General features: G+C 43.2%; 1 long non-coding RNA gene across 1 annotated transcript in view; it reads right to left on the reverse strand.

Moving 5' to 3' along the window:
* Positions 1-7528: 7528 nt before the first annotated feature.
* The window catches only part of LOC124011533, a 53794-nt gene continuing 34681 nt past the window's right edge, over positions 7529-26641 (reverse strand). Inside the window, exons 2-3 of the long non-coding RNA XR_006834593.1 lie at positions 7826-7912; positions 7529-7670 (exon numbers count right to left, since the gene is read on the reverse strand). This is a non-coding gene — a long non-coding RNA (uncharacterized LOC124011533). The remainder of the gene's footprint in view (positions 7671-7825; positions 7913-26641) is intronic.

A 26641-nucleotide genomic window follows, 5' to 3' on the forward strand; every position in this document is an offset into this window, starting at 1 on the left:
ACCGGGTTCTGCCGTTTGGTCTCGCCAATGCGCCAGCTGTTTTTCAGGCATTAGTTAATGATGTTCTGAGAGACATGCTGAACATCTTTGTTTTTGTCTATCTTGACGATATCCTGATTTTTTCTCCGTCACTCGAGATTCATGTTCAGCACGTTCGACGTGTTCTACAGCGCCTTTTAGAGAATTGTCTCTACGTAAAGTCTGAGAAGTGCTCTTTTCATGTCTCCTCCGTTACTTTTCTCGGTTCCGTTATTTCCGCTGAAGGCATTCAGATGGATTCCGCTAAGGTCCAAGCTGTCAGTGATTGGCCCGTTCCAAGGTCACGTGTCGAGTTGCAGCGCTTTTTAGGTTTCGCTAATTTCTATCGGCGTTTCATTCGTAATTTCGGTCAAGTTGCTGCCCCTCTCACAGCTCTTACTTCTGTCAAGACGTGTTTTAAGTGGTCCGGTTCCGCCCAGGGAGCTTTTGATCTTCTAAAAGAACGTTTTACGTCCGCTCCTATCCTCGTTACTCCTGACGTCACTAGACAATTCATTGTCGAGGTTGACGCTTCAGAGGTAGGCGTGGGAGCCATTCTATCCCAGCGCTTCCAGTCTGACGATAAGGTTCATCCTTGCGCTTATTTTTCTCATCGCCTGTCGCCATCTGAGCGCAACTATGATGTGGGTAACCGTGAACTGCTCGCCATCCGCTTAGCCCTAGGCGAATGGCGACAGTGGTTGGAGGGGGCGACCGTTCCTTTTGTCGTTTGGACAGACCATAAGAACCTTGAGTACATCCGTTCTGCCAAACGACTTAATGCCCGTCAAGCTCGTTGGGCGTTGTTTTTCGCTCGTTTCGAGTTTGTGATTTCTTACCGTCCGGGTAGCAAGAACACCAAGCCTGATGCCTTATCCCGTCTGTTTAGTTCTTCTGTGGCTTCTACTGATCCCGAGGGATTCTTCCTTATGGGCGTGTTGTCGGGTTAACAGTCTGGGGAATTGAAAGACAGGTTAAGCAAGCACTCACGCACACTGCGTCGCCGCGCGCTTGTCCTAGTAACCTCCTTTTCGTTCCTGTTTCCACTCGTCTGGCTGTTCTTCAGTGGGCTCACTCTGCCAAGTTAGCTGGTCATCCCGGTGTTCGAGGCACTCTTGCGTCTATTCGCCAGCGCTTTTGGTGGCCGACTCAGGAGCGTGACACGCGCCGTTTCGTGGCTGCTTGTTCGGACTGCGCGCAGACTAAGTCGGGTAACTCTCCTCCTGCCGGTCGTCTCAGACCGCTCCCCATTCCTTCTCGACCATGGTCTCACATCGCCCTAGACTTCATTACCGGTCTGCCTTTGTCTGCGGGGAAGACTGTGATTCTTACGGTTGTCGATAGGTTCTCTAAGGCGGCACATTTCATTCCCCTCGCTAAACTTCCTTCCGCTAAGGAGACGGCACAAATCATTATCGAGAATGTATTCAGAATTCATGGCCTCCCGTTAGACGCCGTTTCAGACAGAGGTCCGCAATTCACGTCACAGTTTTGGAGGGAGTTCTGTCGTTTGATTGGTGCGTCCGTCAGTCTCTCTTCCGGGTTTCATCCCCAGTCTAACGGTCAAGCAGAGAGGGCCAATCAGACGATTGGTCGCATACTACGCAGCCTTTCTTTCAGAAACCCTGCGTCTTGGGCAGAACAGCTCCCCTGGGCAGAATACGCTCACAATTCGCTTCCTTCGTCTGCTACCGGGTTATCTCCGTTTCAGAGTAGTCTGGGTTACCAGCCTCCTCTGTTCTCATCCCAGCTTGCCGAGTCCAGCGTTCCCTCCGCTCAAGCGTTTGTCCAACGTTGTGAGCGCACCTGGAGGAGGGTGAGGTCTGCACTTTGCCGTTACAGGGCACAGACTGTGAGAGCCGCCAATAAACGCAGGATTAAGAGTCCAAGGTATTATTGCGGCCAGAGAGTGTGGCTTTCCACTCGCAACCTTCCTCTTACGACAGCTTCTCGTAAGTTGACTCCGCGGTTCATTGGTCCGTTCCGTGTCTCCCAGGTCGTCAATCCTGTCGCTGTGCGACTGCTTCTTCCGCGACATCTTCGTCGCGTCCATCCTGTCTTCCATGTCTCCTGTGTCAAGCCCTTTCTTCGCACCCCCGTTCGTCTTCCCTCCCCCCTCCCGTCCTTGTCGAGAGCGCACCTATTTACAAGGTACATAAGATCATGGACATGCGTTCTCGGGGACGGGGTCACCAATACTTAGTGGATTGGGAGGGTTACGGTCCTGAGGAGAGGAGTTGGGTTCCGTCTCGGGACGTGCTGGACCGTTCACTCATTGATGATTTCCTCCGTTGCCGCCAGGATTCCTCCTCGAGTGCGCCAGGAGGCGCTCGGTGAGTGGGGGGTACTGTCATGTTTTGTCATTTATTATCTTGTCTTGTCCCTGTGCTTCCCATTCTATTCGTTTCCCTCTGCTGGTCTTATTAGGTTCTTTCCCTCTTTCTATCCCTCTCTCTCCCCCTCCCTCTCTCACTCTCTCGCTCTCTCTTCTCTCTATCGTTCCGTTCCTGCTCCCAGCTGTTCCTATTCCCCTAATCAATCATTTAGTCTTCCCACACCTGTTCCCGATCCTTTCCCCTGATTAGAGTCCCTATTTCTTCCTTTGTGTTCCGTTCCTGTCCTGTCGGTTCCTTGTCTAGAATTCACCGTGCTGTGTTTGTGTATCGCCCTGTCGTGTCGTGTTTTCCTCAGATGCTGCGTGGTGAGCAGGTGTCTGAGTCTGTCTGGTTCAAGTGCCTTCCCGAGGCAACCTGCTGTTCACCTGCTGTTCAAGATCGAGTCTCCAGTTTGTCCTCGTCATTTCGAGTGAAAGTTGTGTTTTTTTGTTTGTAATTACTTTACTGGATTAAAGACTCTGTTTTCGCCAAGTCGCTTTTGGGTCCTCTTTCACCTGCATGACACTTCCGTGTTTCTGTCCTCGAAGCAAGCATGGAAGTTATTTAGCTCATCTAGTAGGCTTGTGTCTATAATAGTTTGTAAGCCTTGCCACTTCCGACGAACGTTGGAGCCGGTGTAGTACGATTCAATCTTAGTCCTGTATTGACGCTTTGCCTGTTTGATGGTTTGTCTGAGGGCATAGCGGGATTTCTTATAAGCATCCGGGTTCGAATCCCAATCCTTGAAAGCGGGAGCTCTACCCTTTAGATCAGTGCAGATGTTGTCTGTAATCCATGGCTTCTGGTTGGGGTACGTATGGTCACTTATTGATGAAGCCAGTGATTGATTTGATGTAATCCTCAATGTCATCGGAAGAACCCCGGAACATGTTCCAGTCTGTGGTAGCAAAACAGTCCTGTAGCTTAGCAGCTGCGTCATCTGACCACTTCCTTATTGAGTGAGTCACTGGTACTTCCTGCTTACATTTTCGCTTGAAAGCAGGAATAGGAGGATAGAGTTAAGGTAAGGTTTGCCAAATGGAGGGCGAGGGAGAGCTTTGAACACATCTCTGTCTGTGGAGTAAAGGTAGTCTAGAGGTTTTTTTTCCCTCTGGTTGCACATTTAACAGGATGGTAGAAATGAGGTAAAATGGATTTAAATTTCCTTGCATTAATGTCCCCGGCCACTAGGAGCGCCACCTTTGGATGATCATTTTCTTGTTTGCTTATGGCCTTAAACAGCTCTTTGAGTGCTGTCTTAGTGCCAGCATTGCTATATGGTGGTAAATAAACAGCTACGGAATATACACTGCTCAAAAAAATAAAGGGAACACTTACATTTACATTACATTACATTTAAGTCATTTAGCAGACGCTCTTATCCAGAGCGACTTACAAATTGGTGCATTCACCTTATGACATCCAGTGGGACAGTCACTTACAATAGTGCATCTAAAACTTAGGGGGGGTGGGGTGAGAGGGATTACTTAACCTATCCTAGGTATTCCTTAAAGAGGTGGGGTTTCAGGTGTCTCCGGAAGGTGGTGATTGACTCCGCTGTCCTGGCGTCGTGAGGGAGTTTGTTCCACCATTGGGGGCCAGGGCAGCGAACAGTTTTGACTGGGCTGAGCGGGAGCTGTACTTCCTCAGTGGTAGGGAGGCGAGCAGGCCAGAGGTGGATGAACGCAGTGCCCTTGTTTGGGTGTAGGGCCTGATCAGAGCCTGGAGGTACTGAGGTGCCGTTCCCCTCACAGCTCCGTAGGCAAGCACCATGGTCTTGTAGCGGATGCGAGCTTCAACTGGAAGCCAGTGGAGAGAACGGAGGAGCGGGGTGACGTGAGAGAACTTGGGAAGGTTGAACACCAGACGGGCTGCGGCGTTCTGGATGAGTTGAAGGGGTTTAATGGCACAGGCAGGGAGCCCAGCCAACAGCGAGTTGCAGTAATCCAGACGGGAGATGACAAGTGCCTGGATTAGGACCTGCGCCGCTTCCTGTGTGAGACAGGGTCGTACTCTGCGGATGTTGTAGAGCATGAACCTACAGGAACGGGCCACCACCTTGATGTTAGTTGAGAACGACAGGGTGTTGTCCAGGATCACGCCAAGGTTCTTGGCGCTCTGGGAGGAGGACACAATGGAGTTGTCAACCGTGATGGCGAGATCATGGAACGGGCAGTCCTTCCCCGGGAGGAAGAGCAGCTCCGTCTTGCCGAGGTTCAGCTTGAGGTGGTGATCCGTCATCCACACTGATATGTCTGCCAGACATGCAGAGATGCGATTCACCACCTGGTCATCAGAAGGGGGAAAGGAGAAGATTAATTGTGTGTCGTCTGCATAGCAATGATAAGAGAGACCATGTGAGGTTATGACAGAGCCAAGTGACTTGGTGTATAGCGAGAATAGGAGAGGGCCAAGAACAGAGCCCTGGGGGACACCAGTGGTGAGAGCGCGTGGTGAGGAGACAGATTCTCGCCACGCCACCTGGTAGGAGCGACCTGTCAGGTAGGACGCAATCCAAGCGTGGGCCGCGCCGGAGATGCCCAACTCGGAGAGGGTGGAGAGGAGGATCTGATGGTTCACAGTATCGAAGGCAGCCGATAGATCTAGAAGGATGAGAGCAGAGGAGAGAGAGTTAGCTTTAGCAGTGCGGAGCGCCTCCGTGATACAGAGGAGAGCAGTCTCAGTTGAATGACTAGTCTTGAAACCTGACTGATTTGGATCAAGAAGTTAAACTTAAACAACACAATGTAACTCCAAGTCAATCACACTTCTGTGAAATCAAACTGTCCACTTAGGAAGCAACACTGATTGACAATAAATGTCACATGCTGTTGTGCAAATGGAATAGACAACCGGTGGAAATTAAAGGCAATTAGCAAGACACCCCCAATAAAGGAGTGGTTCTGCAGGTGGTGAATACAGACCACTTCTCAGTTCCTATGCTTCCTGGCTGATGTTTTGGTCACTTTTGAATGCGGGCGGTGCTTTCACTCTAGTGGTAGCAAGAGACGGAGTCTACAACCCACACAAGTTGCTCAGGTAGTGCAGCTCATCCAGGATGAAATATCAATGCGAGCTGTGGCAAGGTTTTCTGTGTCTGTCAGCGTAGTGTCCAGAGGATGGAGGCGCTACCAGGAGACAGGCCAGTACATCAGGAGACGTGGAGGAGGCCGTAGGAGCGCAACAACCCAGCAGCAGGACCGATACCTCCGCCTTTGTGCAAAGAGGAGCACTGCCAGAGCCCTGCAAAATGACCTCCAGCAGGCCACAAATGTGCATGTGTCTGCTCAAACGGTCAGAAAAAGACTCCAAGAGGGTGGTATGAGGGCCCGACGTCCACAGGTGGGGGTTGTGCTTACAGCCCAACACCGTGCAGGACATTTGGCATTTGCCAGAGAAATTTGCCACTGGCGCCCTGTGCTAGCTAAAATCAGCCCTCTGGAGATAGGGATTTGGACTTGTGGTTTGGCTTAATTCTCCATAATTTGCCAATGATTATAACAGCGATTCTGATCTAACCATGAACTCATATATTGTGCCATGGTCTGAGAGGATGGAGGTTCAACATAGGATGTATGCTAATGCTAACTAGCTGGCCTGGTGTATCGTTGTCCATTAATAGAAGTTAGGCTAGCGAGCAAGAATTTTAGCCAGGTAGCCGAGGTCAACAAAAACAAAAAGTGTGTACTGTATGACAGTCATAGAGCGTTTAGGCAACATGAAAAAGGAGGATGGCAATGGCATTTCTTTACAAGTAGGGTGAGTCAACATCCATACCATGGACATATTTAGCTTACATTGATTGGACTAAATTTGTTTTGTTATCTGTTAGTTACTGTATTAGACTAAGCATAGATGATTAGATGATGTTGAAATGTTAAAGCTGAAATTGTGCACGAACAGTGGAGGCAGTTCCTGTTTTCTTTGCTACTTGCAGTAACTCTCTAAATCAATAGCTGTTTAGTAGTCTGAAAATGTCAGAAACATGACCATGCTTGACAATGCTGTTTGTTACATGAAATATGTTTTGTGGACTTCACCGGACAGATGTTGCTCTCTGGTTTTGTAATGAAACAAATGTATGGTTGAATTTATTCTGCCACTGTCTTATTTTCTTGGCTTTAGGCCTAAATATAATGGTGTCAAGGCATATGAACTAACAGGTTATAGAGCAAACAACGCAATTATCACTACACATAGGTTGTAATATATTTATTTTTCTGGATTGGCTGCCCTGGTGATTTTACCCACGCACCGCTACTGTGTTCTATAGTCCTAAATTAGAGTAAAAATAGGTATATACTCTAACTGTGCTTTTGAAATAGCCCAAGTTGCCTATGGAAATAATGCATTGAATTGCCTAAATTACAGTTGTTTCTCTTTCCAGCATTAGGTGGAGCTATACATTTCTAAACCCAGTGAACTAAAGTGCTAACTGTTGCACTGAGAGGAACGGTAGACAGACCTGAGTCCGGGCGTTGAACAGGGTTCAACTCTCCAACAGCATCGAATCAAATCAAAATCAAATTTTATTGTCACATACACATGGTTAGCAGATGTTAATGCGAGTGTAGCGAAATGCTTGTGCTTCTAGTTCCGACAATACAGTGATAACCAACAAGTAATCTAACTAACAATTCCAAAACTACTGTCTTATACACAGTGTAAGGGGATAAGGAACATGTACATAAGGATATATGAATGAGTGATGGTACAGAGCAGCATACAGTAGATGGTATCGAGTACAGTATATACATATGAGATGAGTATGTAGACAAAGTAAACAAAGTGGCATAGTTAAAGTGGCTAGTGATACATGTGTTACATAAGGATGCAGTCGATGTTGTAGAGTACAGTATATACATATGTATATGAGATGAATAATGTAGGGTAAGTAACATTATATAAGGTAGCATTGTTTAAAGTGGCTAGTGATATATTTACATCATTTCCCATCAATTCCCATTATTAAAATGGCTGGAGTTGGGTCAGTGTCAATGACAGTGTGTTGGCAGCAGCCACTCAATGTTAGTGGTGGCTATTTAACAGTCTGATGGCCTTGAGATAGAAGCTGTTTTTCAGTCTCTCGGTCCCAGCTTTGATGCACCTGTACTGACCTCGCCTTCTGGATGATAGCGGGGTGAACAGGCAGTGGTTCGGGTGGTTGATGTCCTTGATGATCTTTATGGCCTTCCTGTAACAACGGGTGGTGTAGGTGTCCTGGAGGGCAGGTAGTTTGCCCCCGGGAGCAACATGCAGAGGCCACAGGAGCTCCTCCTGTAAGTTAATATAAAAAATATATATAAAAAGAACAATAATAAAAAGTCTCAATAAATTTGACAGAAAATGTAAAGATGACTGGAATCTTTGACAACAGCGACATCTGAGTGGTAGCTGGTCCTTATTTAGCCAATGTACTTTAATTCCATTACCTGGATTTTTAACGGCAGATCTCGAGGAGTAAGGATCGGACCAAGATGCAGCGTGTTCATGACGATTTATTAAAAACGTACTGAACACTGAAATACAAAACAATAAACGATGTAATGAAAACTGAAACAGTACCGTGTGGCGACAAACACTCACACGGAAACAAACACCCACAAACCAACAGTGAAACCCAGGCTACCTAAGTATGATTCTCAGTCAGAGACAACTAACGACACCTGCCTCTGATTGACACCTGCCTCTGACCATAATAGGCTGAACACAAAACCCAACATAGAAAAACAAACAGACTGCCCACCCCAACTCACGCCCTGACCATACTAAATAAAGACAAAACAAAGGAAATAAAGGTCAGAACATGACAGGATTGAATCCATCTCTTTGTATTTGGCTATTCACATTTAAAATATTAAATTTAAATATGCTATCAAGGTTTCCAAAGTATGCATTTACACATGACATGGGAGTAAACATGAACTTGACTTTTCTTTGCAAAATCATGCAATGAGGTTAACCCAGGTCGCCCTGTCAATTCTCAAGTTCATAACAGGTGCAGCATCTTGTTGAGCTATGATGACAACAACAGCATGGTGGACTTCCCAGCAGCCATGGAGGGGATTTCAAGTTTCATGTTTTCAAGACAGCCAAAATGTCTTCAACCTCTATGAGGTGTGCACCACACCACATCTGCTAGCTCAAATACTTGAAACACTTAGACCAAGGTGGCTTTTCAAACATACTACTGCTATCAAACTATAGTGGTCAATAGAAGGGGGTCTTCAGTGGCAACTGAGGGTCCTGTGATGAGCAGAAGCAGGTCAACTTGCACAAGCATCATCTCTGGCCTCATTTTTCTGTCACATCACAGTACATGTGACTTAACAAATAGTTTCAGTTCACAGCAATGAAAAACACTATCCATTCGACCACAGAAGTATGCCTGAGCCTAACATGCCACAACATGTTGCAAGTGGTTTTGGTAAAACCCTAGCGGTCTCTCCAGTAGTGGTTGGAGATGGTGGGTTTTCCCTTGTTGGTTGGTGCAGAATTCCCACTGTGGTCAGATATACTTAAAGGACAATTCCACCACTTTATAAGCAGTTATTATGCAGTTAGTATAAAGTACCAGTCAAAAGTTTGGACACACCTACTCATTCAAGGGTTTTTCTTTATTTTTACTATTTTCTACATTGTAGAATAATAGTGAAGACATCAAAACTATGAAATAACACATATGGAATCATCTAGTAACCAAAAAAGTGTTAAACAAATCAAATATATTTTATATTTGTCACTCATGGGGACACTACGTCACCGCCAAATCTAAGAGTAAAACTCGAAAATTCAAGCCCCGTAGGTGCTGCCATAGAGTTACATTAGAAGTGCCCATCCAATGAGGCTTAAGGTCATTAGTCTATTTTCCCCTCTTAATTTTGCCTACTGTTCTGACTTGGTAGCACATGTAGCCTATAACCTTTTTTATAGAAATTTAATCATAGAATATTGTAAGAGCTTTCAGTGCCTGCAGGTAGCCTAGTGGTTAGAGTGTTGGACCAGTAAACGAAAGTTTGCTAGATTGAATCCCGGAGCTGACATGGTAGAAATCTATCATTCTGCCCCTGAACAAGGCAGTTAACCCACTTTTCCCAGGCCGTCATTGAAAATAAGAATTTGTTCTTAACTGACTTTCCTAGTTAAATAACGGTAAAATAAAAACATGCCTCTTTATTTATCTTATGGTTCTGACTTGGTGTACAGGGAGAATAATGTAAGAATGGCCCATGTTCTGAATTATGTCGCTGTACATTTCAAAAGTGTTGTACAAACTGTTATTTTGACTACATCCGTCCTATATCGCTCATTGATGTCTCAATCAAAATGACGGATTGCCTCTTTTCCACTTGTCACCCCCTTATGCTATAGTTTGTACATCTCAATTGTCAGTAGAATTACATTTGTTTAATAAGACTCTAGGGGCAGTATTTCATTTTTGGATAAAAAGACGTGCCCGTTTTAAGCGCAATATTTTGTCACGAAAAGATGCTCGACTATGCATGGAATTGATAGCTTTGGAAAGAAAACACTCTGACGTTTCCAGAACTGCAAAGATTTTCACTGTGAGTGCCCTAGAACAAAAGCTTCAGGCAAAACCAAGATGTTTCTGCAACCAGGAAATGAACAGGATTTCTGAAGCTATGTTTTGCATTGTCTCCTTATATGGCTGTGAATGCGCCAGGAATGAGCCTACCCTTTCTATCGTTTCCCCAAGGGGTCTGCAGCATTGTGACGTATTTGCAGGCATATCATTGGGAGATTGACCATAAGAGACTACATTTGCCAAGTGTCCGAAAGGTGTCCTGCGTGGAAATTGGTGCGCAAAACTCAGCTGCTGGTATTTTTCCATGGGATTCTGAGAAAAACCATGCTTCCACGAACGGCATATCAATGAAGAGATATTTGACAAAACACCTTGAGGATTGATTCAAACAACGTTTGCCATTGTTTCGGTCGATATTATGGAGTTAATTCAGAAAAAAATTTGACGTTTAGGTGACTGAATTTTCGGTTCGTTTCGGTAGCCAACTGTGTAGTAACAAAACGGAGCGATTTGTCCTACACAAAGAATCTTTCAGGAAAAACTGGACATCTGCTATGTAACTGAGAGTCTCCTCATTGAAACATCTGAAGTTCTTCAAAGGTAAATTATTTTATTTGATTGCTTTGCTGGTTTTTGTGAATATGTTGCATGCTAAATGCTACGCTAAATGCTAAGCTAGCTATCAACACTCTTACACAAATGATTGATTTCTATGGTTCAAAAGCATATTTTACAAATCTGAGATGACAGTGTTGTTAAGAAAAGGCTAAGCTTGAGAACAGGCATATTTATTTCATTTCATTTGCGATTTTCAGAAATCGTTAACGTTGCGTTATGGTAATGAGCTTGAGCAGTAGTCACGATCCCGGATCCGGGATGGGGAGTCATAAGAGGGTACAAGTCAGCCATATCAGCTATCTTTTTTTAAAGTCAGTGGCTGAATGAACTGCCAGACAAGGCTCCACTGATACCCAGGTGTAGCAGTAGTAAGGTGTTGGGACTGCTGTTGGGACAGCTTTATGTAGGTTCTAACAGTTTATGGGCACCATTTGTCACCGTTATAGTGAAATTAATATATTATTTAGTGTTGTGTAGTGGCTTTGCTGGCATTCATCCCAAATATATATATGTTTTACCCCACCAAGATGTACATGCTAAAATCACCACTACATAGTTTGTACATCTCAATTGTCACTATAAACCACATTCGTTTAAGCAAGTCAGCTATATCAGCAGTTTTTTTAAAGGCATTAAATGAGGCTGAATGAACTGTTTAGCTGCCATATAAGGCTCCGCTGATAGCCAGGTGTAGCAGTGGTAAGGTGTTGGGACTGCTGTTGGGACTCTGCTGTTAGGACAGCTTTATGTAGGCCCTAACAGTTTGTGGGCACCGTTTGTCACCATTATAGTGCAATTAATGTGTTGTGTAGTGGCTTTGCTGGCATGAATAAAAAAAACGGGTTTGCCCCACCAAGATTTACATGCTAAAATCGCCACTGGTCGTTGTTTTGACATTCTTCCGCACCGGCTGTGCAGGTGTTTCACTTTGTTCAAGGTGCAGGCCAGACTTGTTTTCTTTGCAAGCAACTGGTTCGCCAATGACAGTGATATGAAGACATTGTCCACGGTGACATTGCTCCCCTTGTCAAGGTAAGATACCGCAAGCCTCATCACCACATTCTCCGACACTCGCGCCTGCTGCCTGATCGCACGTGCTCATTGTGTAGCCTACTCCCAGTAGGCCAGAGTAGACTGATAAGAGTGCTTTGATTCGGTGAACTGATATAGGTAACATACCATTTTAAGATTAGGCCTATAATTAGAATGGATCAATACAATAGAATAGCCGCCTGTTCTTTATTCACAACTCGTGATTACATTATGCATCGTTCACTTCCCCTGCTTATCAACTCCCCCATTCTCCCCATCATCCTTTACTTAATTTATTGAATCTGTTGTGTGAAGTTATACTGAACAAGAATATAAACGCAACGTGCAACAATTTCAACGATTTTACTGAGTTACAGTTTTTACTGAGTTACAGTTCATGTAAGGAAATCAGTCAATTGAAATACATTCATTAGGCCTTAATCTATGGATTTCACATTACTGAGCAGGGGCACAGCCATGGGTGGGCCTGGAAGGGCATAGGCCCACCCAATGGGGCGCAAGGCCCAGCCAATCAGAATTAGTTTTTTCCCTACAAAAGGGCTTTATTACAGACAAAAATACTTCTCAGTTTCATCAACTATCCAGGTGGCTGGTTTCTGATGATCCAACAAGTGAAGATGCCGGATGTGGAGGTCCTGGGCTGGCGTGGTTACACATGGTCTGCGGTTGTGAGGCCGGTTGGATGTACTGTCAAATTCTATAAAACAACTTACTCAAGCTCATGAAACATGGGATCAACACTTTACATGTTGCGTTTATATTTTTGTTCAGTATAGTTTCGGTATAGTTTAGGTTCAATTTAGGGGCAATTGTCAGGGTGATTATCAGCTGGGCACTGCACTTTCAACTGTCTGAAGGAGTAGCAGAACAAGCCCTACTGTTGGGAGAAGGAGGGGCAATGAGGGTAAATCTGCCTTCCTAAAACTGGTTATAACTACAGTTCTGTTGTGATATTAAGATTCTGACAATGGCGGTGTGCTATATATATTTATTTAAGAAATGTCAAGGACCATGTGGGGCATGACTTAAATGGGTAGTAACATACCTTAAGGGAAGATTTCGGCAGTACCTGTATGGTTAGTGAGAAAGTCCATATTGCAAATGTACGGTCCCTTACTAGACGTCCGAAATCGTTTGTAAAATTCGCGGACGGCGTCGGGCCGAGCGGCAGGGCCGGACCTACCAGGAATGCACACATGACTGTAAGTAGCTTTGGATAAAAGCGTCTGCTAAATGGCATATATTATTATTATTATTATTATAAGTCATCAAATGAACTTTGTCGGACATTCGGTTTCCGTTTTACAAAAATAATAAGATTTAGGTCATTTTTCCGCTGTCCCGGAAATTCCCACAAGAGGGCATAAGCAATCATATTGCTATTGGACAAAACATCACGATTCACGACGGGGCCTTATCTCGAAAACTGAAAATATTTAGAAGCCGAAACTCGGTGAGCGTAGGGGCGGCAAAATGGGCAGTTGGCCCCGAACAAGATGGCGTCTAGGCCTCAACGGTTTTTGAGTTATGGCCATTTATCTGGGATTAAAAGGTCCAAAATGAAAATAGAGAAATTATTTTTCCACTTCACGTCAAAGTCAAGGAGCCTCCGGTGTCAATAAAAAAAGAACCAGCCATTTATCTATCGTCATTTAAGAGAAATCGTACAACGACACCTTGGTGATGTTCATGGATAGGTGTTTTTTTCCAACGGTTACAGATCCAGTTGCAGGGTGTTCTTACGAATCTTTTTAAAGTGTGCTGCGGAGCTCTGCGAGATTTCTGTGATTTTCTATGATTTTCTTAAATAACACACACTCACTAAACCCTCCGTAAATAACTCAGTTCTTAACGTAAAGACTTAAAACTCAGGATTCTGTAAAGGCATACCCCAATCATGATATGAGTTTATTTATAGCTTCCTGTACCAACCGGAAGTGCCTTAAATGGTGTCACAGTGGCAGTTTCCAAGGGTTAAAAAGGTCAGATCTTTTCAAAACTTCATATGTGTGATTAGGCAACCCCCATAAACTGTAAGTCAGTCATTTCTCCCAACAGATGTCAAAGAAAAGCTCTCTCACACACACACACACACACACACACACACACACACAGAAACACACACACAGCAAGGATGGAGTGACAAAGTGCGGTGCTTAAAGACACACAAAGCCTAAAAATTGGGTTTGGTGTCAATTGGTATCAGTTTGGTGTCAGAATGACATCTAATTGACTGATGGACACTGACTTGCTAGTTGACTTTTGTACATTAGCAATATGTTTAAACGGAGAGGGACCATTACCAAAATGGCATTCTGAAATCAACACAAAAAATGGCATCACCATAGTCTCCAGACTGTGCCGAGTTTAACGAGACGACCCGCTTGACCGTAGCTCGCTCTGAGTGCAGTGACCTTGAAAAAAAGCAGAACCAAAATGAAGCCTGGCCCTCAATGTCATTTGCTTTTGGGTGACAGTGAGAGAACCGTTAGGGTGAGAAGCACAATTCGACCTCAGGTACGTTCCTAAGGTCCTCCCGATCCGTGCAAGCCTAGCCTTGACCGTGTAGCATTAACCCTTAATAGTTAAAAGAAGGTGTTTACTTCAAAGAGTTTGCATTGACTTCTCTCCCCATAGGAATACATTGCCTGCACCTCTAAATTCAACCTGAAGCCTATGTGGGTTATGAATGCCTTATGAACCTGTCTTCTATGACAGTCCATCAGACCACTATGAGGTCTACCTGTGCCAATTCTAAGCTTCCTGAAGCAACCGGAAGTGGTTGAAATTACCTTATCAGTGTTGATCCATACACTGCCTGCAGTTTGATAGACATAGTGCATTCAACCCTGTGTAGATCAGTCAATTCTTAACTTATAGACTTAAAACTCAGGATTCTGTAAGTGGCTATGTGAATCAAGACATGTGTTTACTTATAGCTTCCTGTGCCAACCGGAAGTGCCTTTAATTGGGTCCCACTGTCTGTTTTGAACGGTTAAAAAAGTCACATCTTTCCAAAACTTCATATGTGTGACTAGGTAAACCTCATGAACTGTAAATCAGTCATTTCTCCCAACAGATGTCAAAGAAAAGCTGTAACACACACACAGCAAGGATAGAGTTAAAAAGTGCGGTGCTCAAAGACACAGAAAGCAGGCAATGGCATAAACATAATCTCTAGGCCGTGCCGAGTTCAACGAGATATCCCGCTTGACCGTAGCTCGCTCGGTCTGAGCGTAGCGACCATGAGAAAAGTAGGCCCAAAATTAAGCCTGCCCCACCACGTCATTTGCTTTTGGGTGACAGTGAGAGAACCTTTAGGGTGAGAAGCACAATTCGACCTCAGGTATGTTCCCAAGGTCCTTACGATCCGTGCAAGCATAACGTTGACTGTGTGGCATTAACCCTTAATAGTTAAAAGAAGATGTTTACTTCAAAGAGTTTGCATTGACTTCTCTCCCCATAGGAATACATTGCCTGCACCCCTAAATTCAACCCTAAGCCTATATGGGTTATGAATGCCGTATGAACCTGTCTTTGGTAACAGTCCATCAGGCCAGTATGAGGTCTACCTGTGTTGATTCTAAGCTTCCTGGACCAACCGGAAGTGGTTAAAATCACCCTAAAAGTGTTTTTCCATACCCTGCCTGCAGTTTGATAGACATAGTGCATTCAACCCTGTGTAAATCAGTCAATTCTTAACGTAAGGACTTAAAACTCAGGATTCTGTAAAAGCATACCCCAGTGAGGATATGTCTTGACTTATAGCTTCCTGTGCCAACCGGAAGTGCCATAATTGGTGTCTCAGGGCTGTTTCGAGGGGTTAAAAAGTCAGATCTTTCCAAAACTTCATATGTGTGATTAGGCAACCCCCATGAACTGTAAATCAGTCATTTTTCCCATAATATTTCAAAGGAAAACTAAATCACACATACACACAGCTTGGAAGTAGGGACCCATTGGGGTGCGTAGAGACATACACTGCCTGCATTAGTTAACCTTGTTGGAACTTTTAAAGAACCGTCAGACCTAGAGTTCCGAACCTTTAGAATCCTGTTCTAGACCTCAGGTCGATAGTGCGTGGTGAGTTACGTGGCTCTAGACGGTTCTCGGACCGAGAAACAGCTTCGTACATTTGCAATGACTTCAATTCATTTTGACCATTACGAAAATGGCGACATTTAGAAATGTCTCAGAGACACAAGACTAGGTGCATTGCGACCGTCTCGGCCCATATAGACAGACCCCAACGTTTTTGTCCGATAGCTCATTCAAGGACCCTGTAGCAAGTCATTGAAAAAAGTGGATTTTCAGCACCAATTAGGGTTTTGCTCGGACACCAAATGACCGATCGAGCCGAAACTTGGGATTCGGGGTCGCCTCCACTAGGCCTACACATAACATAAGAAATGGACCCGCAGCTAGAATGTAACTACGTGTTTTATGGTTTTTTTATGGTTTGAACCAAAGGCGTTGTGAATTTTGGGCCAGCTCTGAAGTATGTGATAGTTGGCTACTAAACGAGTTGGAAAAAGTGGGTTTAGTGTCAGTTTGTATCAGTTTGGTGTCAGAATGATATCAAATTGACTGATGGACGGTGACTTGCTGGTGACTCTTGTCCATTTGCAATATGTTTAAACAGTGAGGTACCATCACCAAAAGTGACATTCTGAAATCAACCCTAACGAGCGATTGAGATGAACCAGAAACACTGCCCAGCCATCCCGAGTTCATCGGGCCAGTCAATTTCACATTCCTGCAGGCTTTTTATAGCATGACAAATTCGTGATGGTACCTGCCCATTGAACCATATTGCAAATGCACAGTGACTTTGCAAAAGTGAGAAAACATAAACAAATGGACATGATGAAATCAACACAACGAGTGATGGAAAGGTACAACTATCACTGCTCGGCCATCCTGTGTTCATCAAACCAGTCAATTTTGCATTTTTGAGCATGTCAAATTTCATATGGTAAATGCCCATTGAACCATATTGCAAATGCACGTGCACTTGCAATATGATTCAACAGTGAAAAAACATCACAAAATGGACATGATGAAATCAACACAACGAGTGATGGAAAGGTACAACTATCACTGCTCGGCCATCCTGTGTTCATCAGGCCAGTCAATTTTGCATTTTTGAGCATGTCAAATTTCATATGGTAAATGCCCATTGAACCATATTGCAAATGCACGTGCACTTGCAATATGATTCTATACTGAAAAAACATCACCAAATGGACATGATGAAATCAACACAACGAGTGATGGAAAGGAACAACTATCACTGCCCGGCCATCCTGTGTTCCCATAGAGGACATTAATATCAGAATGACCGGTAAATGCGTTCACAACCATATTTTTATTTTTGGGTTACCAGGTGCCTATTTTCAATCACCAGTTGCACAACAATGCGTATCCATCAGAATATTTTAAACAGTCCATAAAGCACTCAGGACTGCCCCCGTAGATAGAGGGCCATAGTAGGGTACTCCCATAACGGGCATGGACAATAGCAGTCCCGGTAAATGCATTTACAACCATATTTTTATTTTTGGGTTACCAGTTGCACAACAATGCACGTGAATTTGCAATATGATTCTATAGTTAAAAAACATCACCAAATGGACATGATGAAATCAACACAACGAGTGATGGAAAGGTACAACTATCACTGCTCGGCCATCCTGTGTTCATCAGACCAGTCAATTTTGCATTTTTGAGCATGTCAAATTTTGTGAAAAACATCACCAAATGGACATGATGAAATCAACACAACGAGTGATGGAAAGGTACAACTATCACTACTCGGCCATCCTGTGTTCATCAGACCAGTCAATTTTGCATTCCTGCAGGATTTTTATAGCATGACAAAATCGTGATGGTACATGCCCATTGAACCATATTGCAAATGCACAGTGACTTTGCAAAAGTGAGAAAACATAAACAAATGGACATGATGAAATCAACACAACGAGTGATGGAAAGGTACAACTATCACTGCTCGGCCATCCTGTGTTCATCAGGCCAGTCAATTTTGCATTTTTGAGTATGTCAAATTTCATATGGTAAATGCCCATTGAACCATATTGCAAATGCACGCGCAGGGTCAGTTTGTTATGTCTGGAGTACTTCTCCTGTCCTATTCAGTGTCCTGTGTGAATCTAAGTGTGCGTTCTCTAATTCTCTCCTTCTTTCTTTCTCTCTCTCGGAGGACCTGCGCCCTCGGACCATGCCTCAGGACTACCTGACATGATGACTCCTTGCTGTCCCCAGTTCACCTGGCCATGCTGCTGCTCCAGTTTCAACTGTTCTGCCTTATTATTATTCGACCATGCTGGTCATTTATGAACATTTGAACATCTTGGCTATGTTCTGTTATAATCTCCACCCGGCACAGCCGGAAGAGGACTGGCCACCCCACATAGCCTGGTTCCTCTCTAGGTTTCTTCTTAGGTTTTGGCCTTTCTAGGGGGTTTTCCTAGCCACCGTGCTTCTACACCTGCATTGCTTGCTGTTTGGGGTTTTAGGCTGGGTTTCTGTACAGCACTTTGAGATATCAGCTGATGTACGAAGGGCTATATAAATACATTTGATTTGATTTGATTTGTTCCTAGGCTGTCATTGAAAATAAGAATTTGTTCTTAACTGACTTGCCTGGTTAAATAAAGGTAAAATGAAAAAATAAAATTAGTATTTGATAGCCTTCCACAAGCTACCTACAATAAGTTGGGTGAATTTTCACCCATTCCTCTTGACAGAGTTGATGTAACTGAGTCAGGTTTGTAGGCCTCTTTGCTCGCACACGATTTTTCAGTTCCGCTCACAAATTTTCTATAGGATTGAGGTCAGGGCTACAACTTTGTAAGTATGCTTGTGGTCATTATCCATTTGGAAGAACCTTTTTGCAACCAAGCAGAGAACTGGAAGGAGAGGCGGCTAAAGGAAGAATTGGCTTTAGGGGTGACCAGTGAGATATACCTGCTGGAGTGCGTGCTACGGGTGGGTGCTGCTATGGTGACCAGTGAGCTGAGATAAGGCGGGGCTTTACCTAGCAGAGACTTGTAGATGACATGGAGCCAGTGGGTCCGGCGACGAGTATGAAGCGAGGGCCAGCCAACGAGGGCATGCAGGTCGCAGTGGTGGGTAGTATATGGGGCTTTGGTGACAAAACGGATGGCACTGTGATAGTCTGCATCCAGTTTGTTGAGTAGTGTTGGAGGTTATTTTGTAAATGACATCGCCGAAGTCGAGGATGGTAGGATGGTCAGTTTTACGAGGGTATGTTTGGCAGCATGTGTGAAGAATGCTTTGTTGCAAAATAGGAAGCTGATTCTAGATTTAATTTTGGATTGGAGATGTTTAATGTGAGTCTGGAAGGGGAGTTTACAGTCTAACCAGAAACCTAGGTATTTGTAATTGTCCACATATTCTAAGTCGGAACCGTCCAGAATAGTGATGCTGGACGGGCGGGCAGGTGCGGGCAGCGATCAGTTGAAGAGCATGCATTTAGTTTGACTTACATTTAAGAGCAGTTGGAGGCCACAGAAGGAGAGTTGTATGGCATTGAAGCTCATCTGGATGTTTGTTATCACAGTGTCCAACGAAAGGCCAGAGGTATGGGTCCTTCTGTTGCTCAGTTGGTAGAGCATGGCGCTTGTAACGCCAGGGTAGTGGGTTCGATTCCCGGGACCACCCATACGTAGAATGTATGCACACATGACTGTAAGTTGCTTTGGATAAAAGCGTCTGCTAAATGGCATATATTATTATTATTATTATATATTATATTATTATTATAGGTATACAGAATGATGTTGTCTGCGTAGAGGTGGATCAAAGAATCACCAGCAGCGAGAGCGACTTCATTGATGTATACAGAGAAGAGAGTCGGCCCGAGAATTGAACCCTGTGAACTGATTTGAACATGATGCTGCCACTTCTTTGGCTTGCAAGCCTCCCCCTTTTTCCTCCAAACATAACGATGGTCATTAAGACCAAACAGTTCTATTTTTGTTTCATCAGACCAGAGGACATCTCTCCAAAAAGTACAATCTTTGTCCCCACGTGCAGTTGCAAACCGTAGTCTGGCTTGTTTATGGCGGTTTTGGAGCAGTGGCTTCTTCCTTGTTGATCGGCCTTTCAGGTTATGTCGATATATGACTAATTTTACTGTGGATATAGATACTTTTGTACCTGTTTTCTCCAGCATCTTCACAAGGTCCTTTGCTGTTGTTCTGGGATTGATTTGCACTTTTCGCACCAAAGTATGTTCACTTCTAGGAGACAGAACACGTCTCCTTCCTGAGCGATATGATGGCTGCGTGGTCCCATGGTGTTTATACTTGCGTACTATTGTTTGTACAGATGAACTTGGTACCGTCAGGCGTTTGGAAATTGCTCCCAAGGATGAACCAGACTTGTGGAGGTTTACAAATTTTTTTCTGAGGTCTTGGCTGATTTCTTTTGATTTTCCCATGATGTCAAGTAAAAAGGCACTAAGTTTGAAGGTAGGCCTTGAAATACATCCACAAGTACACCTCCAATTGACTCAAATGATGTCAATTAGCCTATCAGAAGCTTCTAAAGCCATGACATCATTTTCTGTATAAAGGCACAGTCAATTTAGTGTATGTAAACTTCTGACCCACTGGAATTGTGAATTATAAGTGAAATAATCTGCCTGTAAACAATGACTTGTGTCATGCACAAAGTAGATGTCCTAACTGACTTGCCAAAACTATAGTTTGTTAACAAGAAATTTGTGGAGTGGTTGAAAAACGAGTTTTAATTACTCCAACCTAAGTGTTGGTAAACATCTGACTTCAACTGTATGTTTGAGACCAATGCGTGACCATGGCTGTGTGAGTAGCATGCATTTGTCTCTCACAGAACTAGAATGAGATTCACTTTCTATGATCTCTCTACCTCTGCTCTGATGGACATGAGCCTGCAACTAATCTCTCCCGCGTTGCACTTCATAATTTATTTATTTGTAGAATCATAGCCACGTGAAGGGTTCTGGAGGAGATGTGGCACCCCTGATGAATTGAAATACATTTATAGAATAAGTACTGTCTGTTCAGAAAGAAATGTAATAATTCAGAATAGCCTACTACACCATGGAAATGCCCATAATTTATCCACAGAAGATCATAGTTTTTAAAAAAAAATTTAAGTACTAGATGTGGATTGTGTGTAGCCCAATAACATGACACGGCCTACAGTCAGAACATCAGAAGTGACACATTCGGGTTTGGCACTTCAAGCCGAAATATATCATACTTTGACTAAAACGATAACTTGTTTTACATTGTTGTGCAACATCATGTTTAAGCTCTGACCACCTTCGAGCTCTAAAAAGTGGATTTCTACTGGTGTGGCCATCGATAGACTTAATGTACCATTTATTGATGAAGTTGCGGTCAGTTGAAAATGACAAAACAGCAATTGGATGGTGGCTTTTGACCACTATTGTGCATATATTTTAAAGGATACATATGCATACTTAGGACATAATACATTTTTTCCACACCAGTATTTGTACCCATCATTGGGCTGAATGTAAAATTAATTATGGAGATACGGCAATGTGAATCCAGACATTCTAGAAAACTGGTTCTTTAGACTATAATGGGTTAAATCTGCAATGGCACTATTGCTAGACATCTTTATTTGGACCTTTAATCTCTTTTTGTAAAGGTTGAATGGTGTCAAAGGCCTTTGGTTAAAATGGGTTACCCTTCTCCCTGCTGGACATGTAACAAGAAATCCCATAGGAATGCATTATCAAATTATGTATCATTGTAATCAGCAGACTTCAGGGAACACAGTGTTTACATGTAAAATATTGAACTATTGTATTGGATATATATATATATATATATATATTAATGGATTTTGGGCACTTTATCATCACTCTTCTACTAAAATGTTAAAGGATATATAAATGGCATATTTTGGCCATCTTATCATGTTCTCTAGACACCCTCAAACATTTTAAGTCCTCATTAGGCTGTATGTATCTATTATTTATGGAATATGGCCATGTGACACTTGTCTAATATGGCCCAATGGAGCTAATTGGCGGCCATATTAGAAGGGGAATATAACACATCTGAAATGACACTATAGCCAGAAACACTTCTAAGGTTTTGGCCTAGCTGTGTGTGAAATTTGGTAGCATTATTACAAACGTCACCCTTCCACACTTCAAGTAAAGGCCCCAAAAGGGACAGGATAGCTGACCTTTCAGGTACAACTGATTGACGCAAATGTGTGGGCACCTTGAACAAAATCGTGGAGGGAAGCATCCACCCAACAGCCCACACTTTAATACATGATGTGGCGTTCCTCAATGACACATACATAGTGGCTGCGACAAAGTCACCACCTGAGTATGTGACTGTGCAGTGGTCTGTGGTTTGAAGCTTCCCTAAACTCTTCCTCGTAAGCCTCACTATCAAGAACAGAAAATTAAAGACAGTTGGAATTAGATCTGTTTTTCTTGTATTAAATTGAACATCAACTGTCCACTGAAGGTTGGGCACCGCACACTGACCTTTCAGTTTTGACAACACCTACACAAATTAAGTAGTCCACCCATTATGAGTGGTCAAACGCTGTGGTAACCATGCAGGAATTTTTTTTCACTATGACAAAGCTGAACACCCCTGACTCTCACCTTTGCCTGAAGGGAAACTACATATATATTACATTTATGGCCAACTTAGCTGACTAATTCAGCACATGTATTTTTAGAAATGTTAGCTTATTCAACTCTCTATATATATTTTTTTATCCGGTCATGCCAGTTAAGCGATAATTCTTATTTACAATGACAGCCTGCTCTCCAACCCTGTTCCTGGAGAACTAACCTCCTGTAGGTTTTTGTGCAAACCCCAGTTATAACTAACCTAATTCAGCTTATCAATCAGCCAATTATTAGAACCAGGTGCGCTAGATTAGGTGTGGAGTTAAAACCTACAGGATGGTAGCTCTCCAGGAACAGGGTTGGAGAGCCCTGATTTAGACTGACAAAAATATAAATGCAATATGTAAAGTGTTGGTCCCATGTTTCATAAGCTGAAATAAAGATCCCAGAAATGTTCCATACACACAAAAAGCTTATTTCTCTGAGATTTGGCACACATTTGTTTACATCCCTGTTAGTGAGCATTTAAACTTTGCCAAGATAATCAATCCACCTGACAGGTGTGGCATACCAAGAAGCTGATTTAACAGCATCATAATTGCACAGATGCACCTTGTGCTGGGGACAATAAAAAGGCCACTCTTAAATGTGCAGTTTTGTCACACAATGCCACAAATGTCTCAAGTTTTGAGGCAGTTTGCAATTGTCATGCTGACTGCAGGAATGTACACCAGAGATGTTGCCAGATAATTTAATGTTCATTTCTTTACGCCACCGCAAACATAATTTTATAGACTTTTACAGTTCTTCACAACCTGCCTCACAAACTTAGACCATGTGTATGGAGTTGTGTGAGTGAGTGGTATGCTGATTTAAAAGTTGTGAACAGAGTGCCCCATGGTAGCAGTGGGGTTATAGTATGGGCATAAGCTACGGACAACGAACCCAATTGCAGTTGATCTACGAGATCCTGAAGCTCATTGTCATACAATTCATCCACTGCGGTCACCTCATGTTTCAGCATGATTAAGCACAGCCCCAGGTCACAAGGATCTGTACACAACTCCTGGAAGCTGAAAATGTCCCAATTCTTCCAAGGCCTGCATACTTACCAGACATGTCTCCCATTGAGAACAAGTCTGGAATGCTCTGGATCAACAGCGTGATTCAGTTCACGCCAATATCCAGCAACTTTGCACAGCCTTCGAAGAGCGGGAAAACATTCCACAGGACACAATCAACAGCCTGATCAAGTCTATGCAAAGGAGACACTGCATGAGACAAATTGTGGTCACACCCGATACTGATTGGTGTTCTGATCCACGCCCCTACTTTAAAATAAAAAGTTATCTGTGACCAATTGATGCATATCTGTATTCCCAGTTATGTGAAATCCATAAATTAGGGCCTATGTCATTTATTTCAATTGAATGATTTCCTTATACTGTATGAACTGTAACTCAGTTAAATATTTCAAATGGTTTCATGTTGTGTTTCTATTTTTGCTCAGTATATATGATCACTGGCCATGTTTACATGCACACCAATATCCCTCTATTATTAAGTAAAGTATTCTGTTTTTGAGTTGACGCATGTGAACATCATATCCCATTTACAATAACCCGAAAAAAAACTTGTATCTCAGTTATGAGAAACCCATATTAGATGCCTGGGATATGCTGCTCTAAAACGGGATACTGTGGCATGTAAATATTTCATCCCGTTTACTGTTGTTTTGCGGTCTGCGCAGGCTGTTTCGCATATCATGAGTGTTGTGTGATGTTTTCATCTGATTGGCAAACAAATCACGTCAAAAGATTGTCGCAGTTCAATTCACCATAATATTTTCATTATAATTTAACCTACTATTATTCATTTACTAAAATTTTTATTCATTTTCTGCTTATAATTTCCGACATGTGGTAGGCTATATTAGAATTTCTGACATTTGGTATGACATTTGTTTGTCAACAACAGTTTGATACATACAACTTCTCTTCTGTCATAACTTCTTGCCCCAGAAGACTAAATAAAGTAGTGCTGACCAGAATCATGTGTTCTATCCATTGAATTAATTCATTAGTCATCTACAAAAATATAAACGCAACATGCAACCATTTCAAAGATTTTATGGAGTTACAGTTCATATCAGGAAATCAGTCAAATAAATGCATTAGGCACTAATCTATGGATTTCTCATGACTGGCAATACAGATATGTTTTAATCACTTTATTTATCTAGGGGAAAACACATTGAGACCTAGGTCTCATTTGCAAATGTGTCCTGGGAACATTACAGAAAATACAATTATACACAATTTAAAACACAAAATTAAATAAATAGCAAATGTTATATACAATAAAACACTTTTTATTTGTATTTTAACCAGGTAGGTGGACAGAGAACACATTCTCATTTAAAGCAACAACCTGGGGAATAGTTACAGGGGAGAGGAGGGGGATGAATGAGCCAATTGTAAGCTGCGGATGATTAGGTGACCATGATGGTATGAGGGACAGCTTGGGAATTTATCCAGGAAACCAGGGTTAACACCCCTATTCTTACAATAAGTGCCATGGGATCTTTAAATAGAGTCAGGACACCCATTTAACATCCCATCCGAAAGACAACACCCTACACAGGGCAATGTCCCCAATCACTGCCCTGGGATGTTGGGATATTTTTTTCAACCAGAGGAAAGAGTGCCTCCTGCTGGCTCTCTAACACCACTCCCAGCAGCATGTGGTCTCCCATCCAGGGACTGACCAGGACCAACCCTGCTTATAATGAAGATTTCCTTGACTTGACTAGAGTATTTAACATCAGAAATAGTTTGATGTGTGATGATAGTTGGGATAACCTGGGTAGAATGCGGGTTATATCCCAGCTAGTCTCTCAGAGCAGCCTTAAAATGGCCTTGCCAATGTATAAGCTCCGGGATAGTGTGAGTGAATTCCGTCTTCTTTGTAGAATATTTTCTCTTTCCAAAAAATGTAAAAGTTGTCAATAAATACCACATGGACAGAGTTACGATAACTCTTTAGCCAGACCTGAAGTGGTAGCAACCTACTGGATCTACCGTATCCACGTCTCATCGTGGTTAAGGGGTCCGATATAATGGGGCGCTTGTTTAGTTATTTCAGTTTTGTAATTAGTTCCATTAATTAGCGTTTAAGTGGTTCAGAGCTGGCCAACATAGTGTCATTAAATCCCACATGTACTATAACAGTAGCCATCTGTGGATTTTGGCTTATGGCTTCAGGATGTGGCGTAGTGATATCCTTAACTTTTGCACCCGGATAGCATAGCGTTCCGATCTCTGGCAAGGAGATGTTCCTTACAATTGAGCTTCCAACGATGAGCGCCGGTCGGATCCCCCCGCTACCTTATCTCCGATCAGCGACACGAGCCGCAGAAATCGGCTGGGGAGAAGCCACCTGGCACCCTGAAAACGAGAGCTCCTAATGTAGTCCCTAGTGTAGGTGGTCATCAGTGTAGAAGCTACAGCATCTGCGTAGCCAGTGTCCGTACGCCCTGAGGAAAACAACAGGGACAGTGGCGTGTCAATGTAGAAGCAACTGCATCTGCGTACCCAGTGTCCGTACCCCCTTAGGACAACAGCGGGGACAGAGGCTCAAAACAATTTGAGAGTTTAATATCACAGCATTGCAAGAAAAAAAATGGAACACTGGCATGCGCGTCTCTTCCTCCTCCTGGATCCAATCCCACCCCATTCACCCCCGCCAGGGGTAGAGCTGAAAGCATCTGAGTTTTGGCTAGGTTCGGAAGGCCGTAAGGTGGGGAAATGCTCAAGCTCCATAAAAGTTCCATTACAGTCGTCCTTATTCAAAATTAGACGCTCAATTTCCTCACGTAAAGTAATGATCCTCTTCATGGCAGCATTTAGTTTGTTGCATTTGACACAGATTAAGTTTTCAGAAAAGTTCTTCACTAGGCTGACTGAACATCTCACATAAAATACATTTACTGGCCTTATGGTCGGCGATAGAGCCAAAGGAGTTTTCACTGCTTTGTGTTGAAACAGGAGAACACCCTTTACTCAATTCAGCCATTTTGCTTGCGAGCCAATAGGCTACGAAAAGGCTACTAAAATGATCCATGGATAAATCTAGCTGCCCCAGCACTGTGGCTATCCGTGTCGCTGGATCCAAAATAAAAACTGGGTATAAAATACTAGATATAAAATAAATGAAAATAATTCTATAATAATCAGATAATTAAATGTATTCACTAAAAACGTTTGTAAGAGACCCACCACGGCAACATTCATCAGCTGTTTTTGTTGGTCACAGATACCTTTAAAAAAAGTAGCTGCGTGGATCGTGACCACCATCTGTCTCATGCTGCGC

This window comes from Oncorhynchus gorbuscha, linkage group LG23 (assembly GCF_021184085.1).
Source record: "Oncorhynchus gorbuscha isolate QuinsamMale2020 ecotype Even-year linkage group LG23, OgorEven_v1.0, whole genome shotgun sequence".
Lineage (NCBI taxonomy): Eukaryota > Metazoa > Chordata > Actinopteri > Salmoniformes > Salmonidae > Oncorhynchus > Oncorhynchus gorbuscha.